The sequence below is a fragment of the Martes martes genome (assembly GCF_963455335.1).
Source record: "Martes martes genome assembly, chromosome: X".
NCBI classification, from domain to species: domain Eukaryota; kingdom Metazoa; phylum Chordata; class Mammalia; order Carnivora; family Mustelidae; genus Martes; species Martes martes.
The window spans coordinates 106,533,047-106,554,621 of record NC_137897.1 but is presented as its reverse complement, the minus strand read 5'-3'; the positions used below and the strand labels follow the sequence as shown (position 1 = coordinate 106,554,621).

Here is a 21,575-nt window from a genome sequence, read left to right as displayed (position 1 = left end):
AAGGAGTTTTTATGAGCTCGAAAGGGTGGTGTGTCCATCTGAGGAGCTCAGTAAAGTCTGTACAAGTCCCTGTGCATAATTTGGTCCTAGTCAATTTCTGACACATTTAAAATGTATCTCATCACCCGGTTCTCCACCCACATCCCCCACCTACTCCCCGCCCCCAAAGATCTCCTCTCCTAACTTTTCGTTCGTCTACGCTAACATTTCGTGGAAGGTCAGAGAGACGGGGAACACAGCAGGGACCTGCTTCTGCCCAAGCAACAGCAGCTGGAACTGGGGTGGAAGCTACAGGAATTGCCCCTATGGGGAGTGGGAAAAGCTGCTTGGAAATGCTTTTAAGGGATCTGCCAGCTAACTCAAGAGTGCAAGTGAAGACTTCCAGAAGGAAGTATACCCAGCCAACCCCCTGGGCCAAGGGAGAGCGTTTGGACAGGATTCTGGGGACTGAGAATAAAGGGAACAACAACACAGCTTTGCAAGAATGTACAGTGCTTTCCGTACAAAGAGGGGCAAAAGCCATACACTCAAAGCTCTCATCTCCATCCTGGTCTCATCGCTCCAATTGTAACAGGAGTGTTTTATAATAATTTGCACTTAACACCTTGACACCAGCGTTTGGGATCGGGTCCAGCGGAGACCAATTTAGTCGTCAGTTAACTGCTCCCCTCTGCTTTCCAAATAAAATAGATTTTGTTGGAGTGACCAACACTTGCCGTTCATAACAGTTTTAAAGATGATCCTGCCTCTCTGTAAGAGCTGGAAGGTATTCGGCTCCTGTCTCAACAATGAAAACAAAATTTACAAAGATACCCCCCTTCTTTATTAGGGTTCAGTAACGTATGAGTCACGAGAAAGTTCAGATTTAAAAATACGCCAGTGTTCTTTTCAACACCAGGCCAGAATTCCAGAAAATCTGTTACTTTTAAAAGAAGGCTTCTAAGATTTTTCCCAGTAAAACCGAGCATTTATGTCTTTCGTGGGCCTCTACGCCAACGTATGCACGTTACACAAATGTGTTCAAAAAGCCAGACTCCAAGGGTGTAAAATACGTAAAACTCCTTAACTGGCGAAATCTACTGCACTTACTTTGAAATGCATCCAAAGAGAGCGTGAATTTATGGATAGACAGTGGGATGCGTAGAAATGGTGATGGAAGAGAGTAAAACATTAATGGTGGACCTAGATGACGGGTATATAGGTCTATATATATATATATAAATCTACATAAGCAAACATTTCAAAACACAACTGCAGCCACACACATGCGGGTGCTGGCTTCAGAAAGGCATTTTAGACAAGCACAGAACGTGGTATGGTCTAGAATGAAGGGACGGCGAGTACCACCGCCTCCAGCTCAAAGAAACCTGCCAAAGCTACCAGAAAGCTTTTCGGGCATAATCCAAGAAGCCCTGAAAAATCTCATCGGGAACTGCAATACTGCGGACTTGGGTTGAGCAGTCTGAGCTATGGGCCAAGGGAAAGACCTTTTAGAAGGTTCTCTGCTCCATTTACTCGGCCCCAGCTTTTTTTTCCCCCTTTTATGGCCATTTCAAGATGAAAGTATATACTTATCGCTTTCCAGATTCCTAAAGGTACTAGAAAAAAAAATCTAAATATAACAGATGGCTAAGTGCTCATGGTAACTGGAAACCAAACTGTAACTTCAGCTTTCTTAGGCCAAGGCCTTAACACCATGGCTTTAGTGCAACGCTCTTGCTGAAGACCTTTTGTCTTTATTCCCGTAACAGAAATATTACACTGGCTTTGATGGATGACAGATAGGTGTTAACCAAAATTTTATTTTAAGTTGACATGAATAACCTTTCCTTATTTTCAAGTCAACTGGTAAGGGTTCCCCAGTATGTTAAAATTTACTATAAAACACCGCTGAATAGGTCTGCTGCTTTTTGACAGTTTTATTTTTTTTATTTTTTAATTTTTTAAAAAGATTTTATTTACTTATTTGACAGAGAGAGAGATCACAAGTAGGCAGAGAGGCAGGCAGAGAGAGAGAGAGAGAAGCGGGCTCCCTGCTGAGCAGAGAGGCCGATGCGGGGCTGGATCCCAGGACCCTGGGATCGTGACCTGAGCTGAAGGCAGAGGCTTAACCCACTGAGGCACCAGGCATCCACTGTCAGTTTTTTAAAAATAGTTCAATACACTTTGGAAAGTCTAATCCCAACGTTGGTGAAACCTCTGCCACATTTCTATGAATTCTAGGGTTCCACGGAATATAATGGGAAAACCAATGGAATGGAGGGACCCATGAGGTACCTGGCCGGCTCAATCGCTAGAGTGCGTGACTCTTGATCTCGGGTTGTGAGTTTGAGCCCCACACTGGGCACGGAGATTACTTAATAATAAAATCTTGCAGGGAAAAAAAAAAAGAAGGGAAGGACACTATACTTGTACTGTTAGTATTTACGAGACCCATGGCCACTGAGCCTTCCCCGGACTGTGTGAGAGGTAGTGCACTGCTCACTTCCTGCTTCTGAACCTCCTTCCCCATCCCTTGTCAGACCTAGCTCGAACCTTCTGCCCCACTAGCCTCAACCCTAATTCTCCAGTTTTCCTCATATAAACGAGGCCCTCAACTCTACATCCTCGGCTGGCGTTCCAAGTCTCGACAATACAAATCACGTGGCTGGGGAGAGGGGGCAGTGGCATGTACAGGTTGGTGTGCTCGCTGTACTTAGACAACAAACAAAAACCCTGTCTGAAAAGGGAGCTTATTTCACATTCGACTTACCGTCTCTTCTTAGCCGCTGCCCCCGCAAGTGCCAGGACCTTACAAATCTGAAAGCAGCTCTAAGGTCAAGGCTGAAACCACATAACGACATGCACGCTGAAGTGTTTGGGGGTGGAGAATATGGATGCTGGCAGTTTATGCTGAAATGCCTCCAGAAACACAGACAGACTAACGCATGGATGGATACGTGAAACGGCGAACACAGTGAAATGCTTAATCGTAGAATCTGGGTGGTGCGCAGATGAACTTTCCTGTATAGCTTCAACTTTTCTGCCTATGTGAAAAACTGCATGATAAAAGGCTGGAAACCAACGATGCCATGCCACAGTGAGGTAGGAGGGACTCTTCTATTCGAGAACACGCTCCAGTGATGTCCGGTATTAGAGGAACAGGGAGTCCAACAACGATCCTGGGGCAGTCCTGAGTAATAACATGGTAATGCTAATTCATTAGGTTTCTAATTCATGAAATGCCCTTCATTCAATTAACGGTTTCTCTAGTGACTGTCTGCAAAGCCTTTAGCACTGAGTCAGAGCTGATATGGAGGGTATCAGAGAAAACACAGTATTTCCACTTTCCAGGGGGGGAGGACAGCAGCGCCCGCTCACCTGCAGGGGATCTGTTCCACGACCCCCCATGGATGCCTGAAGCCACGGACGGTACTGATGCCAACATGGACTGTTTTTTCCTGTATACATACCGATGGTCAAGTTTCATTTATAAACTAAGCACTGTAAGAGATGAATGACAAAAACTAATAATAAAATAGACCGATGAGAACAATATACCGTCATAAAGGTTATGCAAACGTGGTCCCTCTCGCAGTAGCTTATCGTGGCACGCTCTTCCTCCATGTGGTGCTGATGTGAAGGAAAATGCCTCCGTGATGAGACAAAGAGAGGCGAGGGACGGAGGCACCCTGACGTAGCATCAGGCTGCTTCTGATATTCTGATACCACGTCGGGAGGAGGATCACCTGCTTCCAGGCCATGGCTGACTGTAGGTGACAAAAACCCCAGAAAGTGGAACGGTAGCTCAGAGACGGCAGCCCCAAGCAAATCCCTAACTCCCTTTGGGCCTTCGATTGTCCCAGTGCCAAAAAGGGAACACCCAGGACAGGACCAAAGGAGCTGGGCAAGGTCCTGTGTAAAATCCGTAAGGACTGAGGATATGGAGGACACAGCTGGTAACACGAAGGAAGGGCTAAAATAGCGGAACACAAACCTGTCTCGGGAGCCCAATGCCAAGAGGGGAACTCACTTTCTCCACTCGTGAGCATATGAACCACTTTCATGAGCAGAAGGCACTATCGATTACGAATCCCCTACCACACGGACACTGACAACTGTGTACACAAACCCATCATAGAATCCACAGAAAAAGCACCACTAGCAAATGTCAAACTTTAAAAAAAAAAAAAAGCGCCACTGGCTCTGGAATAGAAACACTTAGTATATCTTATGTAAATGACTAATTCGTAGCCCTGAAGAATGTATAAAAATGGTCCTATTGTATACACACAAGACATGGTTGAAGAGGAAGACCACAGATTTTCACCAAACTCCCTTAGGACTGCTGCTTGATATCTTAGGCGAGGAAACATTACGAAACTGACTGTTCACCTGCTACCCGGCTACCCCTGTGGAAGACACGGGATGGGAAGGACGGAGCTCATCTGGCGGACGGCACAAGAGAGGGAGGCGGCTGTTCTACATACATTTTTGAATATTTCATCCTTTTTAGTTAAACTGATCTGATGCCTAGAGCCGTTTAAACAAAATGGAAATACTCACAATTACAGAAATAGTAAATTACGACTAGTATTAGCACGGTTCTCCACGCTGGGCTTTCATGTAAGGCTGACAGGATAAGCATGATGGTGACAATGACAATAAGGAGGATAAAAAGTGCTACTCTTTCTCAAAAGCACTGTCAAGGGCTTCGGCCTTCAGGGTTTGAGGTCTGCGAAAGCTCTGACCTCAGCTGGGCTTATTGTACTGACCAGGATAAAATGTACATGATTTAGCTGTGACCTTAATCTGAGAAGTTTCAAACCTAGGACTTAAGTGACTATCCAACATTCATCTCCCAAGTATGGATCTCTTTACAGGCGAGCATCTGTTGTTGGCTTCTCAAGTCTTTGTCCTATTAATAGACGAGCTGATGATGGAGAAAAGTCTTAAAACAACTTCCACATCCATGGAGTTTTACGACGTTAAAAAGTCTCAATAAAAACATTAAATATTCACAAGTTCCTACCCGACCTGAACCGAATTTGATGACATATCTAATCCCTAATATTTCACTGTGGAATAAGGATGCAACACACTTATGTCACCTCCCACCCTGGCCTTCGCGCCATGCTTGTTAGTCATGGATGGGTTCCTTTGCTATGGTTTGAAAGAGAATTCACATATATGAATTTGCTCCTAGAGAAGATATAAGGACTTGCAAACAGGTAAATTCTCCACGAAAAGACTAACACAGTATATACAAGCCTTATATAAAGTAAAGCACTCTGATGTGATTATGGATAAATCATTAAAGTTCCTAAAACCGGAGTATCCTTTGAAGTCTCAAAGCATCATATGGGAGATGACACAAAATTTTAACAGTTTGAACCAACTTTAGTCCAAGATGGCTTGACACGAGCTACCTTGGAGGTCAGACATCCCAGGCCTTTGTTTCACATCGAGTGGATACACTAGACTTAACCTGCAGTATCCAAATCTAGCTTCTTCCACGGGAATCCTTGTCCAACCCAACCTTTATTATGGACTTTCATGCCTCAGTTCAATATGCTTTAAGTCTGAAATGTGGTTTAAACATGTACATGCATGTGAACTTATAATCCTGTAATGGATAAAGAAGATATGTTTTAAAAATAAAGAAATGCGTAACATCCAATCAGTCAATGTTCCTTCCCATTGATTTAACTTTTCTTACAAACGGTTCTCTTATAGAAAGTTCTTACGGACCGTTCCTTCACACTATCTACATAGTACTTTATTTCACTGAAAAGGAAATGATTTACTGGGGCTATCAGTAATGTGTGCATGTGCACGTTTCTGTAGAAGACTTCTCAGTTTCTTTACAAGTGCTACACGAACTCTGACTGAAGACGGCCAAAGAGTCCAAGACTCTGGAGATCCCACTTTTCAAGAAACCTATGAGGACCCTTCCTCTAAGTGAGGCAGTTTCCCTCCTCCAGGGAAAATGAATTCCTTCTATATCAGAGGCTGAGAAAGCTAGGCCATGTACAAGAGGTCAAAATTAAGTCCATTAAATCCCAGCACTGGACTTAGTCACCATAGAGACAAGGGAGATAAATAAACCAGTAACCTTAACAAATGGGCTGCACCTTTGCCAGACAGATCTCTGACTTACCATTATTTTTACTTAAGCATCTCTCAGTCCAAACATAACGGACGAGGAAGACTACAAAACCAAACAGAACTGGGCCCAAAAGCAATAGGAACGCTCATGCAGGCAAAGGGCAGGCAAAGAGTCAAGAGCTACCCCCCCCCCCCAGTAATGTGCTCTCTGTTCCCCTTGAACAACGATTGCAACATGAAGCTCTAGAGGCAATGACATATGGGGAAAATATGCGGTGCTCAAGCCAGAGGAAACCATGTCAGAAAAGAAAAACAGACATGAAGTAACTGACCTAATTAAAGGAGAAGAGTACACTTCCAGCAGGGAAACAAGTCGATCTGACACAGGGAACCCAGCTGGGCGGGGGGCGCTGTACAGAGGCTCGGGACAGCAGAGGGGACTCTGTCACTTAGCTCAAGGCCACCAGAAGAGGAACTGGGCATTGCCCTTGCATTGTGGCCCCACTGACGCTCTACTTATGGGTACCCGGAGCCTTCAGACAGCGAGATTTGCTCGCTGGCACTGCTACCCGGGAAGGGAAAGCTCGGAGACAAAGATTTACACTCGACCACGTGGGTCACCGAGATGTCTCTCTACCAACCACAGAAAACAGAAGAAAAATGGGGAAAGAGAAGGAAAAGGGAAGAAAACCAAGAGTGGAGGATGATGGAACAAAGCAGCAAGTAGGAACTCTACCCTCAGAACCCCAGGCCTAGGCTCTAGGCAGGAGTCCCCACCAGATCTCGTAGTCTCATAGGTATTTACTCAACACGAATGGTTTGTGACACCAGTGGAGGAGGTGAAAGCTGGGCAAGCTCGACCTCGAGGCAGGCCGTGGACCTGCGGTACCAATGTACAAACCGCAGACGGTAATATGGAGAAAACCTCAAACGATGCGTTCCCTCTCGCTCTTGTCCACATGCATGTGGCTCTTTACCAGGCTGTCATCACAGCACACAGACAGATGTGCATGGCGCGTTTTAGGAAGGCCGTGTTGTACAATCCTTCCATACCACTCTGCATGCCTCAAGATGATCATTTCAAGGCGATTCATGGAATTCCACCACACAGATGTATCCCAATGGCTTAACCAAGACCCCTTCTAGAGTCCTTAAACCGATTCTCTAATGTTGGACATGTAAATCCTTTCTTTTTGTCCATGAGAATACCTGTGATAAATACCTTCATTCTCTTCTTAGAACAACTTGTTTCTTAGAACACATTTCCCAGCATAGGATCACGGAACCAAGGGTACTAAACTTTGGGACCTTGGCCACAAACTGCCAAATCATGTTCCAGAAGGCTTATTACCAGCTTCCAGTGCCACCAGCAGTAAGTGTTTCTCAGTTTCGAGGCAACCAACTGTATGAGCACTAGGTTTTCCTTTTGTTTCTGTTGACTTAATAGGTGAAAAATACATCTTCGAGATGTTTGAATATGCTTTACCTCTGCACACTAAAGACGCTGAACGTTTCTGCAGGCATTTATTTGCTCTGCAAGATAACAGTGCATCTCTCACCCTCCTACCTGGCCACAGAATTCACTCAGCTGGCGGCTAGGGAGCACCTACCATCGTACCTACCTGCGGAATTCATTCAGCTGGTGGTTAGGGAGCATCTACCATAGTACCTAGCTGGAGAATTCACTCAGCCGATGGTTAGGGAGCACCTACTATTGTATCTACCTGCAGAATTCACTCAAACACCAGTTAGGGAGTACCTACCACTGTACCTAGCTGCAGAATTCATTCACCTGGCGGTTACAGAACACCTACCATCCCACCTAGCTAGAAAGTTCAATCAGCTGGTGGTTATGGAGCACCTACCATCGTACCTAGCAGCAGAATTCATTCAGCCGGCGGTTAGGGAGTATCTACCACCATACCTAGCTGGAGAATTCACTCAGCTGGTGGTTAGGGAGCACCTACCACCGTACCTACCTGCAGAATTCATTCAGCCGGCGGTTAGGGAGCACCTACCATCGGACTTAGCGGCAGAATTCACTCAGCTGGCAGTTAGGGAGCATCCACCATCAGGCTGCACTATCTCGGCGCATTCTGTGCGTGATATGGAAATCAGCTATCTTACCAAATGTGCCACACTCTTCTCCTGGTGTGTTTTCCTTTCATGAGTTTTTCCTAGCTTTCCTGAGGTTTAATTAACAAGAAATATACACGCTGCAGTTAGAGAGCATGCTGACCTGACACGGGCTTATGCTGTGAGCCGATTACCACTGCCAAGTTAGTTAACATATCCGCCACCTCAGGGTTCCTGTTTCTTGTGTGGGGGCTCGAGAACACTGAAGACCTACTCTCAGAAAATTGTTATGTATTGAAGCCTGTTGATACTCTTCCTTTCTGACTACCACTCTCACTATATAGCTCACAAGGCTATCATTTATCCAGGGACTCGATAACTGTCCTATTTTCTGCGGTCTTATTTACAAGTTTTCTAAGCGTCTCATAAATATATTCTCCTACAACTACAAAATTCACAATTCCAATTCCTACTTCACTATTCTTGAGCTTTAACACATGTAGCTATTTTACTGTAGGTACTTAATTTAAAGCATGTTTTAAAATAAAAATTTATCTTTTATATAGCTATGTTATATTAAAAAACTGACTTCTGGGGTGCCTGGTTGGCTCATTTGGCTGGGTATACAGCTCTTAATTTCAGCTCGGGTCATGATCTCAGAGCTGTGAGACAGAGCCCCGGGCCGGGCTCCACACTCACCAAGGAGTCTGCTTGGGATTCTCTCTCTCCCTCTCTTTCTGCCCCGTCCTACCTCTCTCCTCCCTCCCCCAAATAAATAAATAAATAAATAAATAAATAAATAAATAAATCTTTAAAAAATTAGCTGACTTTCTAAACTTACCCTACTGGTGGACTGAACTAGAAGTGAACTCAGGTTTACCTATGAAGAATCAACCACAAACAGCCTGCCCAAGACCTCCTCCTCTTTCTTGGGCCAAAGAAAAATATATGTAGAACCGTCACTACGTGAGGGGTGCCTGGGCGGCTCAGTTGGTTGGGCGTCTGCCTTCAGCTCAGGTCATGATCCCGGGGTCCTGGGATCGAGCCTCACATTGGGCTCCCTGCTCAGTGAACCTGCTTCTCCCTCTCCCTCTGTCTGCTGCTCCCCCTGCCGTGCACATGCTCGCTCTCTCTCTCTCTCTCTCTGTCAAATAAATAAATAAAATCTTAATAAAAAAAGAAAGAAAAGAAACATCACTGCATGAGCTTTTCCTTAGGATTTCTTTAGGGTTGAGTCCCCTTGCTGGTCAAAGGGACATGTGTCCTCGGACTAGCAGTGGTACAATCCAGTGTTTACTGGAACTGGGAAATCTCAGGCCCTTCTCCCAGACTTCCTGTGTTAGAATCCAAGTATGAAAGTTTGAGAAAAGCTGGGGGAAAGAGCACAGGAATCCCCCAAACTCTGTTGATGCTCAATCAGATACCATGAGGAGGTAGCTCTCTCCTCAAATGTTTACTCTCAACCCTTTTGGTGGAAGCAATCTCCACACCCAATGTGGGGCTTGGACTCACAACCCCAGGATAAGAGTGGCACGTTCTACTGACTGAACCAGCCAGGCGCCCGACCCTCAACCCCTTCAATGCAGGCTCTTAAGTTAAAATGAGTACCACCCAACCTCATGTACCTGAAAATTAAAAGCTAATACTTTGAGAGAAAGGATGGCTCTCCATCTGGAACCTCAACTTCATCTAAACTGGAGGCTGAAAACTCATATGCCTCTAAGAGCCAAGCAGCTCTTCAAAATGAGTAAAACACTCAGATAACAGCCACCGACGCCTGTCCCTGGTGTCGGGGAGGTTTAGAGAGTGGCAGAGGCTCTGGCAAACTTCGGAGCCCGCCTCCCACCTGAAGATACAGCAGCTCCTCAGCTCCTCAGTCGGCTGTTGCCCAAGAGGAATGCAGGCTCCATGTGGCCAGATCTTCTGATATTTCAAAAGAAACTGGAAGTCTGGGTCTTTAAAACATGTGAAATCTCTCAATTTTTAAATGCTGGCAATTCACTTAAAATTTTAAAAAGAACACCTCTATGTGCCAGATTCAGCCCACCAGTTTGAGACCTTGGCTCTAGACTGACGATTTCCAAATTCCTTAAGCTTGTGGAACCCATCTGTGCTGGTTTTCATCCTTACTTGCCAGGGCACCAAGAAGAGAGGTCACATCAATATAAATGCTACAAACCAAATCACTATGACTACTATATTTTAAATTTTTGTTTTGTGAATATTACTAACTGCCAAATCAATAATGAAAGTGACCATATGTCAGTGATACAAATATTTCCTAGATGTGAAATACATGTTTAATTCATTAACAACATTGTCACTACTACAGAAACAAATACATAGAATACCCAGCTCAAGGGCGCCTGGGTGGCTCAATCGTTAAGCATCTGCCTTCGGCTCAGGTCATAATCCCAGAGTCCTGGGATGGAGCCCTGCACTGGGCTCTCTGCTTGGCGGGGAGCCTGCTTCTCCCTCTCCCACTCCCCCCGCTTGTATTCCCTCTCTTGATGTCTCTCTCTGTCAAATAAATTTAAAAAAATCTTAAAAAAAATATCCAGTCCATGGGTGTGTTAAGAATTATGTTGGGTTTGGGGCGCCTGGCTGGCTCAGTCAGAGGAATATGAGACTGTTAATTTCGTGGTTGTGAGTTCGAGCCCCACGCTGGGTGTAGAAAGGACTTCAATGAACAAATGAATGAATGAATCAGTGAACAAACAAACGAGTAAATAAATACAAAGTTTAAAAGAAAGAAAAAAAGAGTTATGTTGGGTTGAAGTTTTTGTTCCAAGTAATTCCATAGTTAAAAGGGAGCCAAATGACAAATACTGTATTAAACATAAGTTGGGATTCATTATTATCTAAAAAACAAAATATCCTCATATGAAAACTGCAAAGTCCATTTTCCTAAACAGTTCAATTGTTTCGAGCAACCTTAAACGACAGAGTGTGAAATACACGATTTACATTTGTTTCCATTTCAGGGCATGTGGGTTCCAGGCAGGGCTGCGCCCCCAGCATTAGGCTTGCATACTTCATTATTTGCACGTGTCTTGCCCAAGGCGGCATAAATCACAGGCCCAGAGAGCACACCGGCGACAGGCACTTTGAACTGCGCCCCTGAACCTACCCGGGCCTACGTGATACTGGGCAATTCAGTTAAAAAGGAAAACCAACTGTCAGCTTCCCCATCCGCAGACAGGAAAGGCATCCAGGGGTGGCCTACACTTGGGGAGCACCAGACCAAAATGTAGTACTACTGTCCTTGGCCCGTGCCACACGCCCGGCCTCAGACACAGTAGGGCTGAAGGAATGAGTCCATGAGGACGAGGCAAGTACAGCAGCGTGGGGGCCGCCGTAGATTCCCGCTGCGGGGAAACCGCATTCAACAGACTCCATGACACCACCTGTGAAACTCACTGCTCTAGAAGGAAACCCACGGATGCGGAGTTTGGTGACATTAAAGATGCCGCTGGGGTGGTTTAATATCACAAGACGACTCTGAGTGTGTACTCAAAAGCCTCCAGTGAAAATGTTTCCTTCCCAGAATACACACTTTCCACAGAAGCGGCCCCAGGGCGGCAGCCTCCGCTCCTCAGACCGAGGGCAACCGGCTTCCAGCTGCCCTCAGGGTCCTCAGAGGACACTGGGAGTCACGGTTCTGCTCTGGTGTTCTCCACGGAGGGGGAAGACCTAAGATTTCATCTGAAGACAGGTTTCTATCTTTAGAAAAAACGAAGTCTGAAAACCACCCTTCTAGGTAAAGGCTGCAGATGGCAGCCACGGCAGGGCTGGGACCCTCGGAGGGCAGAATGGAGCGCTGGTGGCCAAGAAGCTGCGGGTGCTTTGGTCTGTGGCCAGCTGGAAGCCCCAGGCCCCGGGAAGATGCTCCAGCTTCCACGGAATTGAGGAAACTGACAAACCGCGCATTCAACAGTCCTAAAAATCTGTTCTACTTTTTTTTTTTTTATTCTTTAAGGTGTGAATATATAGATTCCAAAACGTGTGAAGAATTCTCCAGCAAGTGGGTGTCAGGGAAACAGCGAGGGCCAGCTTGCGAGCCTCGACCGTCGCTGAAATCAACGGCCCACACCGAGTGTAAGAGTCCTGAGTCGTCTGGGGCCGGCACGTGTCAGCTCCTCTCCCACAAACATGGGCGTGGGGGAAGGCTGGGGCCCGGAAAGCAGAAAGCTGGGGGCCCCTGACGCTGGGCCTGGATGAGCCAGCTCTGAGATGTGCAAAGGTGACTATGTCGCCTTTCCGGGAGAGCCCTGAGCCATCGAGTCATCCCGGAGGACTGAGACGTTTTGGCCACAGGACTAAAGGAAGCCGACCGAGGATGTGTGCTAACGAGACGGTTGCCCAATCTGGCCCTTCACACCCATGCAGCCGGGCTCTGAACTTCGGTTTCCATCCGCAAACAGCGCGCTGGCCCCTGCCGATGTAACCCCTTGGAAGCCCCCTCGGGCGCTCCTACCCCAGATCTTGTAAGGCCAGCAGCGCACACCTTGGCTCCCTGCACCCAGGACGGCTGACTGAGTCAGCCCGACCCTCCCACGAGGTCGCCTGGGCACCAAGCCCCTCCCTCGATGCCGCCACTGCTCTGTGGAGCTTTCCTGCTCCCTACTGTCCGCGTTGGGACATGAGCACCTCTGGGTTCTCGGGCAGCTCTTCTAACAGTTCCGTTGTGCCTGGCACAATCACTTTTCATGGCCCCAAATTAAAAGCAAATGAGATTTTTTTTCCCCCTCGAAAAGACATTCCCCAGAGAGCTAATATAATATTTAGGATAAATAGGGATACTAGTTGGATCAATTAAAATGAATCCTCTTCAATCTACTATATAAATAAAGCTTTTTTTTTTTTTAAATAGTGTTGACCCCAACATCACCTACTGGAAGACTGAAAATCAGTGTTTGAATTTGTGGCCATCGGTAAAACTTACCTTACACTGGACGCACGAAGACTGGGATGTAGTCAGCAAGGGCGGGACACAGTAGATGACAACTTCCAATGTGCCTGAGTCAGGAAAAAAATGCGAAGCGAGATGCGAAGTTACCTTTTCAGAAAAGTTAAGAGAGTCTAAGAAAAAAAAAACCCACAAAACCCCCCCCCCAAAATACCCCAAAGTCTACTTCCTTCGAAATGGCTCACAGTAACACCTTCTACTTCGTATTTACAACCCTCAAAGTTAAACTGCCAAGATGTTCCGCATATTTCCCCACTGTCTGTTTATCGCATAACATTCGCACCAGCAGGCGGATCTGGCCCCCTCATTATCAGGCTGCATTAACTCAAACACTCAGCATTGTTAGCACAGTGAGCTCATGGCCTATTTCAGTTTTAAATTAACATTTGGCAATCACCCGGGTAATCAAAACAAATGACTCAGTCGTTTAGAATAGATTTATTAGTTGAGCCTTACCCCCCTCCCCTTTAACATCTTTAGAATATTTTGCCACAGGAGGGCTAGGATCCAGGCAGAATGTAGAGCACAAGTCACCAGAGGAATATTTAGAGGTGTTGCCATGGAGACGAGGGGCCGCGTGACCACCGAAGTTATCTCCAATCAGCAACGGCATTGGGATGACAAGGGGGCTCATCCCTGCCCGGGGTGGAGGGCTTGCATCGCTAGCAAACAGGTGTGCCCTGTGCCCTTCCCATCATCCAAGCAAAGACAGTCCCCTGACATGCTGCCCCCAAGTCCTTGACGCCTCCCCAGAGGCACCTCGATGCACCCTCTCCCCAATTCAGAAGGGCCAGCTGGGGCTAAGGAGAAAAGAGGTGCGTGAAATCCTGACGCCCAGCCCAAGAGTACCTTTAGAGCAACTGTGAAAGGGACATGAGCAAATGAGACCCGAGGAAAAGATGGCTCCCTGGAAGGAGGGCCCCCTCCGTTCTGTTCCCTGCTCCATCTCCACGCCCGAACGGTGTCTGACGGACACACAGGACACTCTCAAAAGGGATCTATGGAGCCGTGTCTGGTGGTGCAGTGCACTAAACCTCTGACTCTTGGTTTCCGCTTGGGTAGTGTGATCAAGATCAGGGGGCCCTGACATGGGGGACTCTCTCCCCCTCTGCTCCTCCCCCTGCCCTACCTCTCTAAAATAAATAAATAAGTTTTTTTTTTCCCCTAAAGAAGTATTTATGGAGGGGCGCCTGGGTGGCTCAGTCCTTAAACATCTGCCTTCGGCTCAGGTCATGATCCCAGGGTCCTGGGATGGAGCCCTGCATCAGGTTCCCTGCTCAGCGGGAAGCCTACTTCTCCCTCTCCCACTCCCCCTGCTTGTGTTCCCTCTCTCGCTGTCTTTCTCTGTCAAATAAATAAATAAAATCTTTTTTTAAAAAAAAGTATCTACGGAACAAGGCAGGGCAAACATAGACCGTGGATTATAACCAGGCTCGTGAATGCCCACCTCCCGCCCCCAACCAACGTTTCCTTGGGCTGCTCACCAAACAAGCAGGGGTTAGAGAGTTTTAAAAGGGTCCGCGTAGTTGAAAAGAAGTAGCTGGCCCAGTTAGTCCAACAGGCCGACGGGTTCATCTGTGTAGAGATCTTAAAGACAACTGTCATGCTGAAGACAACTACTCCCAACTCAAGACAGACAAGGATGCTTACCACAGGGACAGACTCTTGTCTGCCAGATCAAAAGCCCAGAGGAAGGCCGTCTGCACCAGCGACCAGGACCAGTCACTAGCTTTCAAAAGCAAATGTCTGAAAGTAACTGACTTCAAAGAAATGCCTTCTAGTCCTCTTCCCACGTCTGTTTACCTGGAGCTACATACGAATATGCATTACTTGTTCCATGTTATGTCTCCTCGGTCCTAAAGAACCTGCAGGGTCTCTGCCTTGGAGGCAGGGCCAGAAACCCCACCTTTCTTTCCTGACGGTACTCAGCAGGGCACATAAACATATACAAAAAAGGCTTCAGCCAGTCTCCTTTCCCACTACCCACAACCCATTCACATGGAACTCACGGATTCTAGAAGGCGCCACACCCTTTCAAGCAACTGGAGTGCGAATGCAGCATGGCACAGCTGTTCACATGAGGGTGCTGGAGTCAGACTGCCTGGGCCCAAACACCAGCCCGGCCTCACAGCCGCTGTATAAACCTCTCTGAGCCTCACAATGGGGAGCCACCTCACAGAGTGGCTGTGTGGCGGGAGGGCAGCACATGGGAAGCCCCTGCCAGTGCCTCACCGAATAGGAGAGGGGCCCAGATCACCCCCAGGATCGCAGGTGCACAGTAAAAATGTTATCAAACTCGGATAACGATTTCCTGCGCTGCCACAAAGCACTTGGCACCACCCACGCCCCTGCTCAGGTTCAGCCCAATGTAAACTTCAAACCCAAACCCATGACACACGAGCGTTAATGACCTATTTCATCTCACTCCCCCTTGTGGAATGGATTTCTCCTGGAAATGGGATTCCGTACACACGGGGCTCCACCTGAGGGAATGGGTTCTGGGCTTAAAGAACTGGAGCCCACCCTGCCAGTACCTTTCCTGCCTCCTTGGTCTGCTCCCCATCTCTACAAGTTCAGGCTTGGAGAGGCTGGGTGCGGGGTGGGGGGGGGGGGCAGCAAAAGACTGGCCTAGCCACCACACCGCGACCCGGGTCCTCCTTCCCATAGGGAGTCCTTGCCTGCCATGTTCCCACACACCCTCCAGAGGGCAGGAGAGAGAAAGGCCCAAAGGCTGGGCAGGCGGAGCTCTCACACTGGGGCCCACCTTGGGGTCCCCCAACCCCCCCCCCCAGTCGGCCAAGCCACAAAACATGCTTTCCCCCGTCAAGTGCTAGACCACCAAGGACAGTAACAACAGGCAGGGAGATAATAACGACCATTCTCTGCGTCCCCCCTTCCCTTCTCTGTCTGTGCTGCTGTGGCCCCGCAGAACACCAAGCCGGGCTGGGGAGGATGAGACACTCGTGGCAGGTGGGAGTCGTGTACCCTTCCCGATGTGCGGTGTGGAACCGCGCCTCTGGACACACACGACACGGACTGTACTGACGACTGTGCATAAGTCAAAGAATAAAAACCCAATGGCAGCCAAACACGCTGGGTAAAACGTTGATGACAGCGAAGTCAAACCCAAACAATCTAGGGTTAGTCATGCTTTAAAAAAAAAACATGTTCGTCTCATCCCACCCCGACAGCATTAATAAGTGCTCATTTCACCATTCACAGGATTCCAGAAGGAGCCAGCAGGTTTATTTGGGTGACATTTAACATACGTAACCATTCTCCTGCGGGTTTAACAACAGTCTGTTGCTGTCACAGACAGGGGTGACCCTGTCACTACTGATAGCCAAGCTTCAGCGGTCCCCAAATCACCCATAGATTGGGTGAATTACGTGGAAAAAATAAAATCCAAGAGCCAGCAGCTGTTGGAATGAACCGAAAAGACCAGTTGAATCAATCACAACGGATGAGCCCCACAGATTCATTGTCTCCTCTAAATTCTCTGAAATGTGATTGTCATGGTAACCGCTCCTCAATCACGCTCCTCAGACTATTCTCTCTTACCTCCGAAACCAGAGAAAGACCGGTGAAGCCCGAACATCTTCATCAGGTCCACTCGGCCTGGCAATGGGCGGCTCAGTTGGCTCGCTTTTCCTATTTTTTTTTAAGATTTTATTTATTTATTTGACAGAGATCACAAGTAGGCAGAGAGGCAGGCAGAGAGAGAGGAGGAAGCAGGCTCCCTGCCGAGCAGAGAGCCCGATTTGGGGCTCGATCCCAGGACCCTGGAACCATGACCTGAGCCGAAGGCAGAGGCTTAACCCACTGAGCCACCCAGGTGCCCCCACTTTTCCTAGTTTTATCCGGGTGCTCACATCATGGTGGTCAGAGACACTGGCCTATGTACTGTCCAGAACACACTTTAAATGCAGCTTCATAAATGCAATAAATACAAATGAGTCGGCCACGGGCTGGTTCATCCGGAGAACTGATAAGCTGGCTCTCATTCAGCAAAATAATTTATTGGCAAAAATTAACACAGAAGAAAGATGCCTCGTTTGCAGTAATTTCAACATAATCAAGATCTGGAACATCAGCCAATCTCTAACAATATATTAACTTAATAAACAAAAACTGAAAGGATGTTACGTTACAGAAACGCAGTAAAATCTAATTTTGTGTCTTTATATCAGAATTTAGTATAGAGTATATCACAAAACATGCTCTGGAAGATCATGTATTTATTCTACACAAGTTTCTAATCCTTGTTATATATAACAGAATCATAATATTCTTCACAATTTTTTCTTTGTTTTACTTATCTATTATATACAGAGCTGCCTCATTTTCAAATGGCTGGCTGGTAAGCCCATTGTATGAAAGTACTATTTTAGCTTTTTAAAATTTTTTTTTTATTTTTTTAACTATTCTCGCTGGGTTTTTTGAGACAGAGAGCAAATGGTGGTGGGGGAAGAGGGAGAGGGAGAGAGAGAATCCTCCATGCCTCAGGGCTCGATCCCACAACCCTGAGATCACGACAGGAGCCAAAATCAAGTCAGATGCTTAATGGACTGAGACACCCAGGCATCCCACTTTATTTTTTTTTTAATATTTTATTTATTTATTTGACAGATGGAGATCACAAGTAGGGGCAGAGAGGCAGGCAGGGAGGGGGGAAACAGGCTCCCTGCTAAGCAGATAGCCTGATTCAGGGCTCGATCTCAAGACCCCGGGATCGATCGCAAGAACCTGGGATCAAGACTTGAGCCAAATGCAGAGGCTTTAACCCACTGAGCCACCCAGGTGCCCCCCACTTTATTTTTATTAATTTATTTTTATTTTTTGAGTCTAGTTGACACACAATATTACATTAGTTTCAGGTATGTAACATGGGCTCCCCATTATTACCCACAATTTGGAAAGAGAAAGGTTTGATCCTTACTCAGTTTCAGAAAAAACAGGCTATATTTTTAAAAGATATCCACTAGATAAACTACACGTTTAAAGTTGCGATCACTCTGGATTTTTCCCCAGATTTTTACAGTTCCTTTGGAAAATTAAAAAGTACATACCTTTACCAAAGTTGGAGTGATGAGCCATTTTTTAAACCTTGCACTGAAAGACATGTAACACTTCTAAAATATTGAATCGGCTTTTATAGGTTGCCAAACAAGGTAAGAAAAGGTGCCTTGCCTTTCAGATATAGCATGACCTATAAACTAACAAAAGGGGGAAAGGTGAGCGGTGCCCCTACCATGACCCAAATAAACACTAAGAAGCTCTTTCCATGGGCCATTTCTGGATGCAAATTTAAAGAATTTTTTGGTCATAAAGGAGGAGATATTAAATACAAATATATTTATTTTTTGACTGGGGTACTAAAAGCATTAAGAATACTTCTGCAACAAAAACAAAAAATAGGGACACCTGGGTGGCTCAGTGGGTTAAGCCTCTGCCTTCAGCTCAGTTCATGATCCCAGGGTGCTGGGATCGAGTCCTGCATCAGGCTCCCTGCTGAGCAGAGCTTCTCCCTCTGCCTCTGCCTCTCCCCCTGCTTGTGCTCTCTCGCTCTCTCAAATAAATAAATAAATAAATAAATAAATAAATAAAATCTTAAAAACGACACACAAAAAAATAAACAAGTGGGACTACATCATACTAAAATGCTTGAGCACCGCAGAGGACAACCGTCAACAAAACGAAAAGGCAACCTACTGAATGGGAGAAGATAGGTGCAAATCATATATCCGATGGAGGCGCATATCCATTACAGAAAGCACTCCCACAGCTTCAGGGCCAAAACCGAACAATCCAATTAAAAGACGGGCAGAAGATCTCCACAGACATTTTCCCAAAGAAGACATCCAGATGGCCAACAGGTACATGAAAAGATGCTCAACCCCATTCAGCATCAGGGCAACGCAAATCCAAACAACAGTGAGCTTCCACTCATAGCTGGCAGAACGGCCATAAGGAAGAAGACAAGAAACGACAAGCATTGGTGGGGATGTGGAGAAAGGGGCTCCCTTGTGTGCTGTGGGTGGGAACGGAAATTGATGTGGCCGCTGTGGAAAATACTATGGAGATTCCTCAAAAAAAATAAAAAAGGAACTCTCATCTGGTAATTCCACTTCTGGGTATTCAGCCAAAGAAAATGCAAACACAAACTTGAAAAGGTATCTGCAGCTCCACATTCATTGCAGCATCATCTATGACAACCAAGACATGGGATAAAGAAAATGTGGTAAGATGCATAGTGGAATATTACTCAACCATTAAAAAGAATGGAATCCTGCCACTTGCAATGACAGGGAATGGAGCTTGAGGGCACTGTGCAGAGGGAAGTCAGAGAAAGACAAATACCAAATGATCTCCCACATTGTATGTGGAATCTTTAAAAAAAGAAAAAAAGCTTATAGAGAACAGACAGGTGGTTGCCAGAGGCAGGGGGTTGGGGGTGGGAGAAATGGGTGAAAGGTTCAGAAAATAAAACAACAAAGACCAGAGCTATTTTTCCACATAGATCACTGCACAATTGCCAGTAAATGAGCTTGATGAGAATAAAGTAGAAAAATGAAAAAACATAATGAGACTTCAAGAATACATAAAGAATAGGGCCACCTGGGTGGCTCAGTAGGTTAAGCATCTACCTTCAGCTCAGGTCATGATCCCGGGGTCCTGGGACTGAGCCCCACGTCGGGCTCCCTGCTCAGCGGGAAGCCTGCTTCTCCCTCTCCCTCTGTCTCCGTTGCTCCCCCCGCTTGTGCTCACTCTCTCCTCAAGTAAGTAAAATCTTTTAAAAAAGGGGAGTACTTAAGAATGAAAAAGCCATCTATAACAGAAGAGGGGACACTAAGATTATCAGACATTGGGAACAGATGTGAATAATGCAAAACAACCAAAGCAAAACAAATCAAAAGGCGAAATCCAGCAAGAAAAATGGAGTGGCAAATATTTGCTAAAGTCAAAAGGTAAAACCTTAACATTCTTGTCCTTTGCCCTAATGTTCAATGGTATTTTTGTTTTGTTTTAAAAATATGAAGATTGATGGCCCTTCAATGACTATTACAACAGCTCCCAGATAAAACAAATGATAAAATAAAAATTCACTTAATTGACTGAGAGGCTCGATTTACTCATTGCCAAGTTTGTGACTTTCCCACAACTCCAAGCATTCTTTCGTTAAGAAATAGGATTGTTTCCCCTGCCATGATGACTGTGGGTAGTTTTCTGGGGGACTACAGTTCTGTATTTTTACATAACTCACTGGGGAATACCAGCTCCTCAAATCAAAGCAATGAGGGACAAATGATGGACACGGATCCATAGAATGTGACAGTTCTGATAGAAGCATCTGGAGAGCACCGGCTGTCTCAGAAGTTTGAGAGGAAGTACTAGGCAAAGACATTCTAATCCTGCCCTCACTCCCACAAGCCATCACCCAGTCATGTCTACTCGATCTGCAAAAGAGCCTCCAGACCTTCTCTTCCTTATAATCTCAATTCCACGACCCTAATTTGGCCCATCACCACTTCACATCTAGACCAACTTCATCAGACACGCCCCTTCTTCAGAGAGCTGCCCAAATAATTTTTCAAATGTACCACCGGGAATGCATCCCTCCCTTTCCCCTCAACCTTCCTCCATCGTAATCTAAAGACCAAATTTCCAGCATGAAATTCAAGGCCTTCCCATCAGACCCATTTCACCTTCCCCCATTCTCAACTCTGCCTCTGGCTGACTTCTAGCCAAAAGTTTTATCACTGCTAGAGAAGAGCAGGTGCTTTGGCTCATGCCCCCCTCCCCTTAAACCAGAGATTCTCAAATTCTGGCTGCCCCTGCAGAGCTAGAACCACTAGCGACATCTGGGTGCTCCCCCCCCCACCCGCCAAATTCCCTCCGATGAATCTAATGTGTAACCAAATCTGAGAACGACTACCCCGAATGCCTACAGCCTGTAGCTGTGAAAGTTTAGTGGGCATCAGAGTCTCCAGGGGGCGTGGGAGTTATTCACAAAGTGTTGGGCTCTATCCCCAGTGTTCCTGGCTCATTTGGTCTGGGGTGGGCCAATGAATCTGCATTTCTAACAAGTTCCCCGGTGACGCTGCTGGTCCAAGGACCCCACTTGGAAGAACAGTTGTCAGTGGCTAAAATTAGTACAGTGATACGTATAGATATGTTCTGTAGACACACAACATAACTACTGTAGGTACACCTCATTTGGCAAAAGAGAATGTACCATCTTCTGGAACCTCTTCCATGGTTGGCAAACTTGGGCTAAGAGTCCAGACTTCCAGCTCTCTCCTCCTCCCCCTCAGTTCCATACTCTCCCCCACACCCTTCCCGTGTCCCTAACATCTTCTGCAATCAGAATGGAAGTTTTTTTGCTTGAAGAGATCACTTTTGTTTTTAATAACTCCCCACAGCACCTAGGAAACTTAGCCAA

At 46.3% G+C, this 21,575-nt stretch overlaps 1 protein-coding gene across 2 annotated transcripts in view; it reads right to left on the bottom strand.

The window, feature by feature from the left end:
• Positions 1 to 21,575, bottom strand: part of FHL1 (four and a half LIM domains 1) — a 61,115-nt gene that overhangs the window by 26,267 nt on the left and 13,273 nt on the right. The window contains exon 2 of one of the 2 annotated variants that reach the window (XM_080795832.1): positions 13,109 to 13,182. The gene's annotated coding sequence lies outside the window, so the exon portion shown is untranslated. Of the gene's footprint in view, positions 1 to 13,108; positions 13,394 to 21,575 lie in introns of those variants that run through there. The other variant, XM_080795838.1, reaches the window with a different exon arrangement.